Raw genomic sequence first — 13,252 nt, forward strand, 5'->3', positions numbered from 1 at the left:
TTCCCATTCCTGACCACAGTTTCCCCTGCTGAGCCCTTTTAAGTTCGCTCCAAAGTGCACCCCTCCTCCATCCAGTTTTCACTCAAGTTTCAAAACGTGCTGACTCATCTTAAAAGTATCACCAAAGGGCTTCTCTGCTGGTCCAGTGGTTAAGAACTTACCTTGCAATGCCCTAGAGCCTCTGTGCCACACCTACCAACGCCGAGTGCTGCAGCTCCTGAAGCCTGCACACTCTAGAGCCCGTGCTACACAATAAGAAAAACCACTGCAATAAGAAGCCTGCACATTGCAACTAGAGAGTAGTCGCTGCTCTCCGAGACTAGAGAAAGCCCGCACACAGCCATGAAGACCCAGCGGAGCCAAAAATAAATAAATAGATATAAAGAGGTGAAAGTGAAGTTGCTCAGTCATGTCCGACTCTTTGCAACCCCATGGACTGTAGCCTACCAGGTTCCTCCGTCCATGGGATTTTTCCAGGCAAGAGTACTGGAGTCGGTTACCATTTCCTTCTCTGGGAGATCTTCCTGACCCAGGGATTGAACCTGGGTCTCCCGCTTTGTAGGCAGACGCTTTACCGTCTGAGCCACCAGGGAAGTCAGAGATAGGTAGATAGATGGATAGGCAGGTGGGTAAATAAGTAAGTAAAAAGTACCACCGTGAAGATGTCTCTCACAGGTCCGAGTCTCTCTAGCTACTGCAGTGTTTATGTGTCACTTGCCTTTCCTTCAGGGGAGCCCAGCACAGGTGTTAAAAGCAGGACGCAACAGAAGGCTATTAGAGTGATGACCCTCTGTATCCACTCCATCTGTGCTTCCTAAGCTCTGTTCCCCTACGATGCCCCCCAGTTCAGGGCCATCGCAGGGGGACCTCAGATGAGCTCGGCAGTTCCCTTGACCCTGCCTGGGCCGCCACCGGCAGTGGAACCCCAAGTGAGGACAGCGGCTTCTCCCGAACTGTGCTACCCCTGGTTACAGTCTGTCTGGGGAGTGGTAGCAAGTCTTACACTATCAGTATTCTAACAATTTTCCTAGATGTGACCCCCTTGCCCACAGCACCCACTGTGGACTCACTGTAAGACTCATATGCTGGTCCCTGAGGGCTGGCGCTGAAGGCAGTGTAAGACTCATATACTAGTCCCTAAGGGCTGGCCTTGAAGGCAGTGTAGGACTTATATGCTGGTCCCTGAGGGCTGGCCTCTGACAGAATGTGGTCCACTGGAAAAGGGAATGGAAAACCACTTCAGTATTCTTCCCTTGAGAACCCCATGAACAGCATGAAAAGGCAAATTGATAGGATACTGAAAGAGGAACTCCCCAGGTCGGTAGGTGCCCAATATTCTACTGGTGATTAGTGGAGAAATAACTCCAGAAAGAATGAAAGGATGGGGCTAAAGCAAAAACAACACCCAGTTGTGGATGGGACTGGTGACAAAAGCAAGGTCTGATCCTATAAAGAGCAATATTGTATAGGAACGTGGAATGTCAGGTCCATGAGTCAAGGCAAATTGGAAGTGGTCAAACAGGAGATGGCAAGAGTGAACATTGACATTCTAGGAATCAGAGAACTAAGATGGACTGGAATGGGTGAATTTAACTCAGATGACCATTATATCTACTACTGCAGGAATCCCTTAGACGAAATGGAGTAGCCATCATGGTCAACAAAAGAGTCCGAAATGCAGTACTTGGATGTAATCTCAAAAATGACAGAATGATTTCTGTTCATTTCCAAGGCAAACCATTCAATATCACGGTAATCCAAGTCTATGCCCTGACCAGTAATGCTGAAGAAGCTTAAGTTGAACATTTTTATGAAGACCTACAAGACCTTCTAGAACTAATACCCAAAAAAAGATGTCCCTTTCTTTATAGGGGACTGGAATGCAAAAGTAGGAAGTCAAGAAACACCTAGAGTAACAGGCAAATTTGGCCTTCGAGTACGGAATGAAGCAGAGGAAAGGCAAATAGAGTTTTGCCAAAAGAACGCACTGGTCATAGCAAACACCCTCTTCCTGTTATAGCCATGCTTTCCGGGAAACAAACTCACTCAGAAGGACAATGCAGATAGTGGAGTGAAGTTTATTACACCGGCGGGCCCAAGGCAGAGTCTCCTCTTAGCCAAGGACCCCGACCAGCATTTGTACCCCATGTGTAGGTGTCCAAACCCACCAGCCCAAATCCCTTGAGGCTTACAAAGGAAGGGTAAATACAATCACAATAATCCCATCATTCACGTGTTATGTGTTCAAACAGTTAATAATCAATAACCCTGTGGTTACATTCCAATAGATACTGTCTGGAGGCAGGGGTGATTAGTGTCTGTTTTCTGTTAGGCAATGAGTAACCTGGATGTGATCTTCAAGAGTCCCCTGCCCAGAGGGGGTCTTATCCTTCCATTGTCATTCCCACAGGCGCTAAGCACAGAGTTCAGAGTCCATTGGAGAGGCAGCCTAGCACGGTCAGCATGGACAGGCCTGAGATGGAGTCCAGGCCCTATGAATTCCTTCTTCATTCCCCCCTCTTGATGCTCTTAGTTTCCATAACGAGCATCATTTATTGAGATATATTGTACCTTAGCCCTCCTGCCACCCACATGAGAGAATGCATTGTAGGAAGCAGGGCCCACAAAGCAGTATGATCAAGATTACTATAACAATAGTTCATTAGACATGGCTTTCACTTGATTTTGCATATCCTCCAAGGCAGTAGATACATCTTCAGACAGGTCAGGGATGTACACACAGCATTCGTGCAAGTCCCTACTTGGGCTGCTGTGAGTATGTCTAATGCCATCCTATTTTGAATTACTGCCTTCCTTATCTGAATTTATTCTTCGTTCAAAGCTTGAATGGCTTTTGTACTGTCTAAGAGGGCCTGTTTAGTGAAATTAGTTAAGGCCTCCACCTTAACCATGATATCCATTGTCCCTACAGAGGGTACAAACAAGGCAGCAAGATAGTCATACCATTGGAACACAGATCGTGTCCATCTTGCATGCAGATAAGGCAGGTTTACTGGAGGCTGGTGTAGGCTACGCTTAATTCTGCCATAGGCAAAAGCAAATCCTAATGTGCAACGCCCCACCCAGCCAACTGGTAACCATGGCCATAAGTTAAGCCCACAGAGCCGCTGGGTCCCATTGGGGGCTACCCAGCGGATTCCAGGCCAGTCGGAACCGGGCCACTGAGCAGACTGATTGGGGTGATAGGTAACTTCCAAGATTTGTTTACATTGTTCAGGGCACAAATAACAATTCTTTTGGGTCTAGGGGACGGTCTCCAAATCCAACTCTCTGTTCTTTTTGTTCCCAGCAAATAGTAGCAGGGGCAATCAACTGTCCTTTCTCAGGAGTCATCCAGAAATATTCATCCCAGACCTGGTAGCATTGCTCAAGGTACCGGGAGGCCTGTCCCCCTTTTGTAAGGGAGCCCTTTTCCTCTTTAATTCTCATATATGAGGTATAAGCCTTTGTTATCTCCATAAGGCTGGTGTTCATGTTAAATGTAACCCTATGTCCCTGGCCTATTGATGGCTTCTTCTTACACCAGGAGAGCAAAGAAAGGTTATGGTTGGTGAGAGAGAGGCCTTTCTGTTGTTAAAGTCCCCATAATGGAGTGGCGATACCCACCAGGGGAGTCTGTCTATTACTGACAGGGGCATAGCCCCACATACCCAAGTTCAGAATTGCATTGGTGAGGCCGAGCAGCAGGAGTCGTTTACCCAGCTCCATCCTGTAGAGGCCTCGTCCGGGACCTTGTTTTCTTCTTCCTCCTCAGAATGATCTTGGTTTCCCGTGGGTCGGTGGGGTCCTTCTGGGTGGTCCACTCGGCGTCCATGTGGTATGCCTTCTTTGCTCTGGTGTGATGGATCAAGGGACAGTACCTGCAACTTTAACTGCAGTAGGGGTAGTTAGAATAACATAAGGGCCCTTTTACCAAAGGGCTAGCAAATCATGTTTCCAATCTTTGACCCATACTTGGTCACCAAGTGTAAACTCATGAATCTGTTCCCCAAGGGGGAACGGCACCCTTTCTTGTACAAACTTAAAGGCCTCCCATACACAATTTTGTTTGGAGAATAGCCTTGGGACTGTGGGGTCATCCTGAGTCTGAGCAGAGCCATTGGCAGCAAGTCCACTCAGGAGCAGTCAGTCTCTCTGATCCACTTGGAGAGTCTCTTTAAGTGTCTGGTTGGTTCATTCCACCATCTCAGAACTCTGGGCCTATATGCAGTGTGCAGTTTAAAGTTTTGCTTACGTGTTGTACTAAATCAGCTACAAAAGCCGGGCCACTGCCTGATCCAATGCTGGTAGGAAATACTGTCCTGTCCCTGGGCCAGATGAGGTTTTCCGGTGGGCCCGAGATAGACTTTCCCAGAGCAGCAGCTTGCACTGTAAGTCTCTTGTCTGTTCTCTTTCGTTCCCTCCGGCTCTCTGGCAGAGCGTAGTCTCTGCTTAATTCCAACGTCTCCCTCCCCTTCTTGTCAGTACTCACCGGGAGAGGCAGGTATAGCTTGGGCGGTTCGGTTGGAGCCAGATCCTGGAAGTGTTGGCCAGAGGCTTCTGTCACCGGGATCGGAGCCTGCCCAAACGGCGGCTCTGCGAACTCCGGGAGAGCTGGCAGCGGAGCAGCGGCTACTGCAGAAACTTCACCTGGCCCTGGATCGGGCATTAAGGCAGCCTCTGGTCCTGGTGAAGCACTGGGAGGCAGGCGTGTCATTATCCAGCATGGGGGAGGGGTCAGGTCATCCCCGTCCAAACCCTGTAGAATTTCTTTTTTTTATCATCAGTCAATTTTTCTGCCATTAATATTTTTCCCTTTCCCTTCTGGATACAGAACCTTGTCCAAGTAGGAGGGTCTCGAGCTAACCCTAGCCATGAGTCAATAGATGGATATTGATCCAGGTGTCCTGGCTCTCCTGTGACTACTGTATAGATTGAAGTTCACGGTGTTCTCTGGTGGCCATCCTGCTCCCAAAGGGGTCCATTCGACCTCACAGAGTATGTGGAGGCAGTTAGGCTTCATCTTCACCCCATAGTCTCCTCCTAATCCTTTCTTTAAATTTTTCACTCCAATACAGTTGCCTTAGATTCACTTCCCCCCATCTTGCTTACCTTCTCAGACCTTCTTCTACTTTTCCTTTTAGTTCTGTCTACGAAGTTCTCAGTACCCCATGTACTTCTGATATTTCCACTCAGTGACACTTAAATTGCCATTCTGTCTCCTTCCTAATTGGGGTGAGAAGAGCCTTACCTGCCAGACCCCAGAGGGAGAAGAGGGATTGGCGTGTCTTCACCTGCAGGTCAGCACAGCTGAACCAGAACATCACATGGTCCAAGACTGTTTCTCCCTTGAAGTCCATTCTGCCTTGGTGGGCTTGAAAACACAGGTGGGTTAAATATCCCATGTCCCAGGCCATCTCTGGAAAAGCCAATTCATACTCACTTCTGTATCCCCCTCCTTCTAGCCTAACAATTCCGAGGGGGTCAAGAATTTCACAGCAGACAGGACACCTCCTGGGGGAGGGCAGAATACGAGCATACAAGGACTAGTTTCCTATTCTAAAAATCCCCTGGTGATCACTTGGTAATAATTTTCCCCGAGACGCCGTGGACACACCTCCTAAATGACCTTCACAAATTTCCTTCCTAAACCCTAGCACGCTTGTCGACCTGTGTACCAAGCAATCGCCGCCTGCCTATTCCAGGCTCCTATGGGTCCCCGCTCCTTCTAGTCCCTCCCAGGGGGGTGGTCAGGTCCCCTCTTCCACCTTGCTGGGTGGGTTCCTCCTCACCTGAGCGCTCAGTTCCCCTGCTGCCATCCACTACTTGCTGACATGAAAGGTCCGGGCGTTGAAAAGCAGAATCCTTCCAGAAGGGCGAGGCGCCTTCCCCCCTCTAGGAGATTCAAGCTACAAAACCTCGGGGTGGCCTCAAATGAGACCTGTCTACTCAAAGTGAGGAGTTTCCCGGCCAACGCACCAAATGTTGTAGCCATGCTTTCCGGGAAACAAACTCACTCAGAAGGACAATGCAGATAGTGGAGTGAAGTTTATTACACCGGCGGGCCCAAGGCAGAGTCTCCTCTTAGCCAAAGACCCTGACCAGCTTTTGTGAAAATCTTTTATACCCCATGCGTACGTGTCCAAACCCACCAGCCCAAATCCCTTGAGGCTTACAAAGGAAGGGTAAATACAATCACAATAACCCCATCATTCACGTGTTATGTGTTCAAACAGTTAATAATCAATAACCCTGTGGTTACATTCTGATAGATACTGTCCGGAGGCAGGGGTGATTAGTGTCTGTTTTCTGTTAGGCAATGAGTAACCTGGATGTGATCTTCAAGATTCTCCTACCCAGAGGGGGTCTTATCCTTTCATTGTCATTCCCACAGGCACTAAGCACAGAGTTCAGAGTCCATTGGAGAGGCGGCCTAGCACGATCAGCATGGACAGGCCTGAGATGGAGTCCAGGCCCTATGAATTCCTTCTTCATTCCAACAACACAGGAGAAGACTCTACTCATGGACATCACCAGATGATCAACACTGAAATCAGATTGATTATATTCTTTTCAACCAAAGATGGAGAAGCTCTACACAGTCAGCAAAAACAACACCGGGAGCTGACTGTGGCTCTGATCATGAACTCCTTATTTCCAAATTCAGACTGAAATTGAAGAAAGTGGAGAAAACCACTAGACCATTCAGGTATGACCTAAATCAAATCCCTTATGACTATACAGTGGAAGTGAGAAATAGATTTAAGGGACTAGATCTGGCAGACAGAGTGCCTGTTGAACTGTGGACAGAGGTTTGTGACATTGTACAGGAGACAGGAATCAAGACCATCCCCAAGAAAAAGAAATTCAAAAAAGCAAAGTGGCTGTCTGAGGAGGCCTTACAAATAGCTGTGAAAAGAAGGGAAGGGAAAGGCAAAGGAGAAAAGGAAAGATATACCCATTTGAATGCAGAGTTCCAAAGAATACCAAGGAGAGATAAGAAAACCTTCCTCAGTGATCAATGCAAAGAAATAGAGGAAAACAACAGAATGGGAAAGACTAGTGATCTCTTCAAGAAAATTAGAGATACCAAGGCAACATTTCATGCAAAGATGGGCTCAGTAAAGGACAGAAATGGTATGGACCAACAGAAGCAGAATATATTAAGAAGAGGTGGCAAGAATTCACAGAATAACTGTACAAAAAAGATCTTCATGACCCAGATAATGGTCATCACACGATGGTGTGATCACTCACATAGAGTCAGACATCCTGGAATGTGAAGTCAAGTGGGCCTTAGGAAGGATCACTGAGACAAAGCTAGTGGAGGTGATGGAATTGCAGTTGAGTTATTTCAAATCCTGGAAGATGATGCCATGAAAGTGCTGCACTCAATATGCCAGCAAATTTGGGAAACTCAGCATTGGCCCCAGGACTGGAAAAGGTCAGTTTTCATTCCAATCCCAAAGAAAGGCAATGCCAAAGAATGCTCAAACTACTACACAATTGCAGTCATTTCACACGCTAGTAAAGTGATGCTCAAAATTCTCCAAGCCAGGCTTCCGTAATACATGAACTGTGAACTTCCAGATGTTCAAGCTGGTTTAAGAAAAGACAGAGGAACAAGAGATCAAACTGCCAACATCTATTGGATCATCAAAAAAGCAAAGGAGTTGCAGAAAAACATCTATTTCTGCTTTATTGCCTATGCCAAAGCCTTTGACTGTGTGGATCACAATAAACTGTGGAAAATTCTGAAAGAGATGATAATAACAGACCGCCTGACCTGCCTCTTGAGAAATCTGTATGCAGGTCAGGAAGCAACAGTTAGAACTGGACATGGAACAACAGACTGGTTCCAAATAGGAAAAGGAGTATGTCAAGGCTGTATATTGTCACCCTGCTTATTTAATTTATATAGAGTACATCATGAGAAATGCTGGGCTGGACGAAGCACAAGCTGGAATCAAGATTACCGGGAGAAACATCAATAACCTCAGATATGCAGATGACACCACCCTTAAGGCAGAAAGTGAAGAACTAAAGAGCCTCTTGATGAAAGTGAAAGAGGACAGTGAAAAAGTTGGCTTAAAGTTCAACATTCAGAAAACTAAGAACATGGCATCCAGTCCCATCACTTCATGACAAATAGATGGGGAAACCGTGGAAACAATGGCTGACTTTATTTTTCTGGGCTCCAAAATCACTGCAGATGGTGACTGCAGTCATGAAATTAAAAGATGCTTACTCCTTGAAAGGAAAGTTATGACCAACCTAGACAGCATATTAAAAGCAGAGACATTACTTTGTCCACAAAGGTCCATCTAGCCAAGGCTATGGTTTTTTCAGTGGTCATGTATGGATGTGAAAGTTGGACTATAAAGAAAGCTGAGAGCTGAAGAATTGATGCTTTTGAACTGTGGTGTTGGAGAAGACTCTTGAGAGTCCCTTGGACTACAAGGAGATCCAACCAGTCCATCTTAAAGGAGATCAGTCCTGAGTGTTCAATGAAGGACTGATGTTGAAGCTGAAACCCCAATACTTTGGCCACCTCATGCAAAGAGCTGATTCATTGGAAAAGACCCTGATGTTGGTAGGGATTGAAGGCAGGAGGAGAAGGGGACGACAGAGGAAGAGATGTCTGGATAGCATAACCAACTCAATGGACACGGGTTTGGGTAGACTCCTGGAGTTGGTGATGGACAGGGAGGCCTGGTGTTCTGTGGTCATGGGGTCACAAGGAGTTGGACACGACTGAGTGACTGAACTGAACTGAACTGAGGGCTGGCCCTGAAGGCAGTGTAAGGGACAAACCCCCAACCACCCTCTGGTCTTGCCTGAGATCCCACTCCCTCCCCCAGCCACCCTGGGTTGGGCCACTGCAGGAGGATTTTTCCCTTTTGTTCCCATAAGCTATCTCCTCCTGACCCCCTCCCAAACATCCTTGGTTCTTTCATGCATATAAACCTTGGACAGTTCCGCCAAGCACACAGGAAAAGTCTGGATGCTGAACCTTGGGGTGAACACTGCTTTGTTTTATTTTCATACCCAGCCCACCATACCATGGATGCTCAGTCATCTCTTCTGGAAAGCAGGTTGTATATTGGGTTCACTTTTCCCATCTTCCACCCCCAGCCCACTACCTGGTGCTCTGCATAGAATAGATGCTAACTGTTTGCATGTCCTAACAAGGAGCCAGTACGGCATCTGAGAGGGGGTGCTATGTTGAGAGCCCAGATGTGGACAAATCTCCACAAACTCTGCCATTCGTTTACCATGTCCCTTTGGGCCTGTCACAGCCACTTTCTTGGCCTCAGTTTCTCCATTTGTGAAATGGGAAGATTATCTGTAAGATTCTGCTTTTATCTGACATTCTGTAAAAGAATAAAGAATGGGGACTTCCACGGTAGTCCTGCAGCTAAGACTCTGTGCTCACACTGCAGGGGGCCTGGGGTTCAATCCTTGGTCAGGGAACTAGATCCCACATGCTGCAACTAAGACCTGGCACAGCCAAATAAATAAATATTTCAACAAAGAGTAAAGAATGAATTTCTCATCCTTGAAAGGCAAGGGATCTCAGAGTTGGGGTCCCAGTAAAATAAGCACTGATCTCCCTAAAGCTCAGAGCTAATGTGGAGCAGCTAAAGAAGCCTGGGGAGGGGTCTAGAGAGTACATAAGGGGCACAAAGATTCCTGTACATCTCACTCAAAGGCCTGAGCTGGAGGAGCGTTGCAAGCAGAGGGAAGTGTGCCCTTGCTAGGGGCAGAGGGGAAGCAAGCAAACGGGAGAAGGGACCAAGACAAGAGTTAGATGCTGGCTTCAGATATTTCTAGAAAGCTCACTCTTTATTCCTCTTTCCTTTACCCCTGACCCTGAGTGGGAGTCTGAGCTGATGATCAAGGTCCACTCGGAGGATCCCTGGTGGGAGGTGGGGGTGTCAGCCCACTGGGAGGAAGGAAGGAAGGATTATTCATCGTGAGGAACTTTTCCATTCCTCATCTGTACGTTGTTGAGGAGGGGGTCCCAGGGGTACTGGGGATTCTGGAGAACAGCAGAACCTTGGCTCTGCCTCCTCTCCACACACACCCCTCCCCGGCCTTTCCCTTGCATGCCCCCAAGCAGGGGCCCAAGCCAGACCTTGCGCTGGGATATTTCCAGCACAGCCCCACGTGAGATGTCTCTGGATGGCTTCAAGCCCAGCATCTGGAATGCAGGCTCTGGCCAAGTTTTTTCTCCAAGGAATCTGGGAACTTCCAAAGCTATCTCAGAGTGGAAATTTTCACTCATTTCTCCCGCACGGTGACTGGCCCTTCAGCTGGGAAGAACAGCTATTCTTGACAGAGCAGAAGTGAGAGGGAGATGGCTACCACCTTCCAGAAGACTTTCTCTTCTGACTCATAATTTCACCTTTGATCCTGCTTATCGCCTGACACTTGCAGTGACCCAGTCACTTTCCAAAAATGGTGATGCCTTCCTGAAGCAGTGACACAGGTTTAAATACTCAGAAATCTGTCTGAAAACTCAGGGGAAAAAAAACAGAAAACTTCTCTGAGTGACCATGTGCAAACAGAGGCCAGCTTGACCTGTTTCTGCCTGTAGCAAGAATCTGATCTCCTTACACAAAATGAGGAGATTTACTACAGAATGTCTACAGGGCCTTTGGTTAGGGAACAAGGCATGATAATAGCCTGGCAGAATCAGGAGAAAGCAGTCTCAAGATCTCAACACCTTTATTTATTTATTGAGCTATCATAGTCCAATTCAGCTTTAAAAAAAACTCTTTATTTTATATTGGAGTAGAGCCTTGGTTTCTAAGGCAAACCACTCAACATCACAGTAATCCAAGTCTATGCCCCAACTGTTAATGCCAAAGAAGCTGAAGCTGACCAGTTTTATGAAGACCTAGAAGACCTTCTAGTGTGTGTAATTGTTAGTCACTCACTCATGTCTGACTCTTTGCAACCCCATGGACTGTAGCCCGCCAGGCTCCTCTCTCCGTGGAATTCTCCAGGCAAGAATACTGGAATGGGTTTCCATTCTCTTCTCCAGGGGTCTTCCAGACCCAGGGATCAAACCCAGGTCTCCTGCACTGCGGGCAGATTCTTTACTGTCTGAGCTAGCAGGGAAGACTGACCTTTTAGAACGAACACCAGGAAAAAGATGTCCTTTTCATAACAGGGGATTAGAGTGAAAAACTAGGAAGTCAAAAGATACTTGGAGTAACAGGCAAGTTTGGCCTTGGGGTACAAAATAAAGCAGGGCAAAGGCAAAGAGAATTTTGTCAAGAGAACACATTGATCATAGCAAACATCCTTTTCCAACCACACAAGAAGTGACTATACACATGGACAGCAACAGAAGGTCAATACCAAAATCAAACTGATTATATTCTTTACAGCCAAAGATGGAGAAGATCTATAGTCAGAAACACAAGACCTGGAGCTGACCATGGCTTACATCATAAGCTCTTTATTGCAAAATTCAGGCTTAAATTAAAGAAAGTAGGTTAGGTCACTAGGCCATATGGGTATGATCTGAATCAAATACCTTATGTTTATACAGTGTAGGTGAAGAACAGATTCAGGGAATTAGATCTGAGTGCCTGAAGAACTACGGACAGAAGTTCATAACACTGTACAGGAGGGGATGACCAAAACCATCATCAAGGAAAACAAAAGCAAGAAAGCAAAGTGGTTGTCCGAGGTGGCTTAACAAATAGTTGAGCAAAGAAGAGAAGTGAAAGACAAGAGAGAAAGAGACACCTGATTGAAAGCAGGGTGACAGAGAGCAGCAAGGAGAGATAAGAAGACCTTCCTAAAAGAACAATGTAAAGAAACAGGAAAACAATACAATGGGAAAGACTAGAGATCTCTTCAAGAAAATTGCAGATATCAAGGGAATATTTCATGCGAGGATGGGCACGATAAAGGACAGAAATGGTATGGACCGAACAGAAGCAGACATTAGGAAGAGGTGGCAAGAAAACGCTGTACAAAAAGGTCTTAGTGACCAGGATAACCACAACGGTACGGTCACTCACCTAGAGCCAGACATCCTGGAGTGTGAAGTCAAGTGGGCCTTAGGAAGCATTACTATGAGCAAAGCTAGTGGAGGTGATGGAATTCCAGCTGAGCTATTTCAAATCCTAAAAGATGATGCTGTGAAAGTGCCGCACTCAATTATGTCAGCAAATTTAGAAAACTCAGCAGTGGCCACAGTACTGGAAAAGGTCAGTTTTCTTTCCAATCCCAAAGAAGTACAGTGCCAAAGAATGTTCAATGTACCGCACAATTTTGCTCATTAAACATGCTAGTAAATTTATGCTCAAAATTCTTCAAGCTAGGCTTCAGCAGTATGTGAACTGAGAACTTTCAGATTTACAAGCTGGATTTAGAAAAGGCAGAGGAATCAGAGATCAAATTGCCAACATCCATTGGATCATAGACAAAGCAAAAGAGTTCCAGAAAAGCATCTACTTCTGCTTCATTGACTACACTAAAGTCTTTGGCTGTGGATCACAACAAACTGTGGATAATTCTTAAAGAGATAGGAATACCACCTCACCTGTCTCCTGAGAAACCTGTATGCAGGTCAAGAAGCAATAGTTAGAACTGGACATGGAACAACAGACAGATTCCAAATTGGAAAAGGGATATATTAAGGTTGTATATTGTCACCCTGCTTATTTAACTTATATGCAGAGTATATCATGCAGAATGCTGGGCTGGATGAAGGACAAGCTGGACTCAAGATTTCCAGGAGAAATATCAACAAGCTCAGATACACTAATGATACCACTCTAATGGCAGAAAGTGAAGAGGAACTAAAGAACCTCTTGATGAGGCTGAAAAAGAAGAGTGAAAAAGCTGGCTTGAAGCTCAACATTAAAAAATGAAAATCCTGACATCCAGTCCCCATAGAAGGGGAAAATATGAAAACAGTGACAGGTTTCATTTTCTTGGGCTCCAAAATCACTGAGGATGGTGACTACATCCATGAAATTAGAAGACACTTGCTCCTTGGAAGGAAAGTTTTGATGAACCTAGACAGTATATTAAAATCAGAGAGGCCATTCCAGATTCTTGGGTGTAATTCCAAAAGGCAGGACAAAGAGAACAGATTAACTTGTGCACTTCTTTGCTTCCACTCTTCTTGGAGCCCTATTTGCCTTCTGTCTGACTCTTTCTAACTTCCTCCCACTGCGCCCCCAACTTAGGTTGAAATCTCTGTTTGGCTCAGTGCTCTGCCAAT

At 46.2% G+C, this 13,252-nt stretch overlaps 1 non-coding gene across 1 annotated transcript; it reads right to left on the reverse strand.

Moving 5' to 3' along the window:
* Positions 1-520: 520 nt before the first annotated feature.
* Positions 521-593, reverse strand: TRNAC-ACA (transfer RNA cysteine (anticodon ACA)). Its single transcript has one exon. It is a non-coding gene; the product is annotated as a tRNA-Cys (tRNA).
* Positions 594-13,252: the final 12,659 nt, after the last annotated feature.

Source organism: Muntiacus reevesi, chromosome 18 (genome assembly GCF_963930625.1).
Source record: "Muntiacus reevesi chromosome 18, mMunRee1.1, whole genome shotgun sequence".
NCBI lineage: Eukaryota > Metazoa > Chordata > Mammalia > Artiodactyla > Cervidae > Muntiacus > Muntiacus reevesi.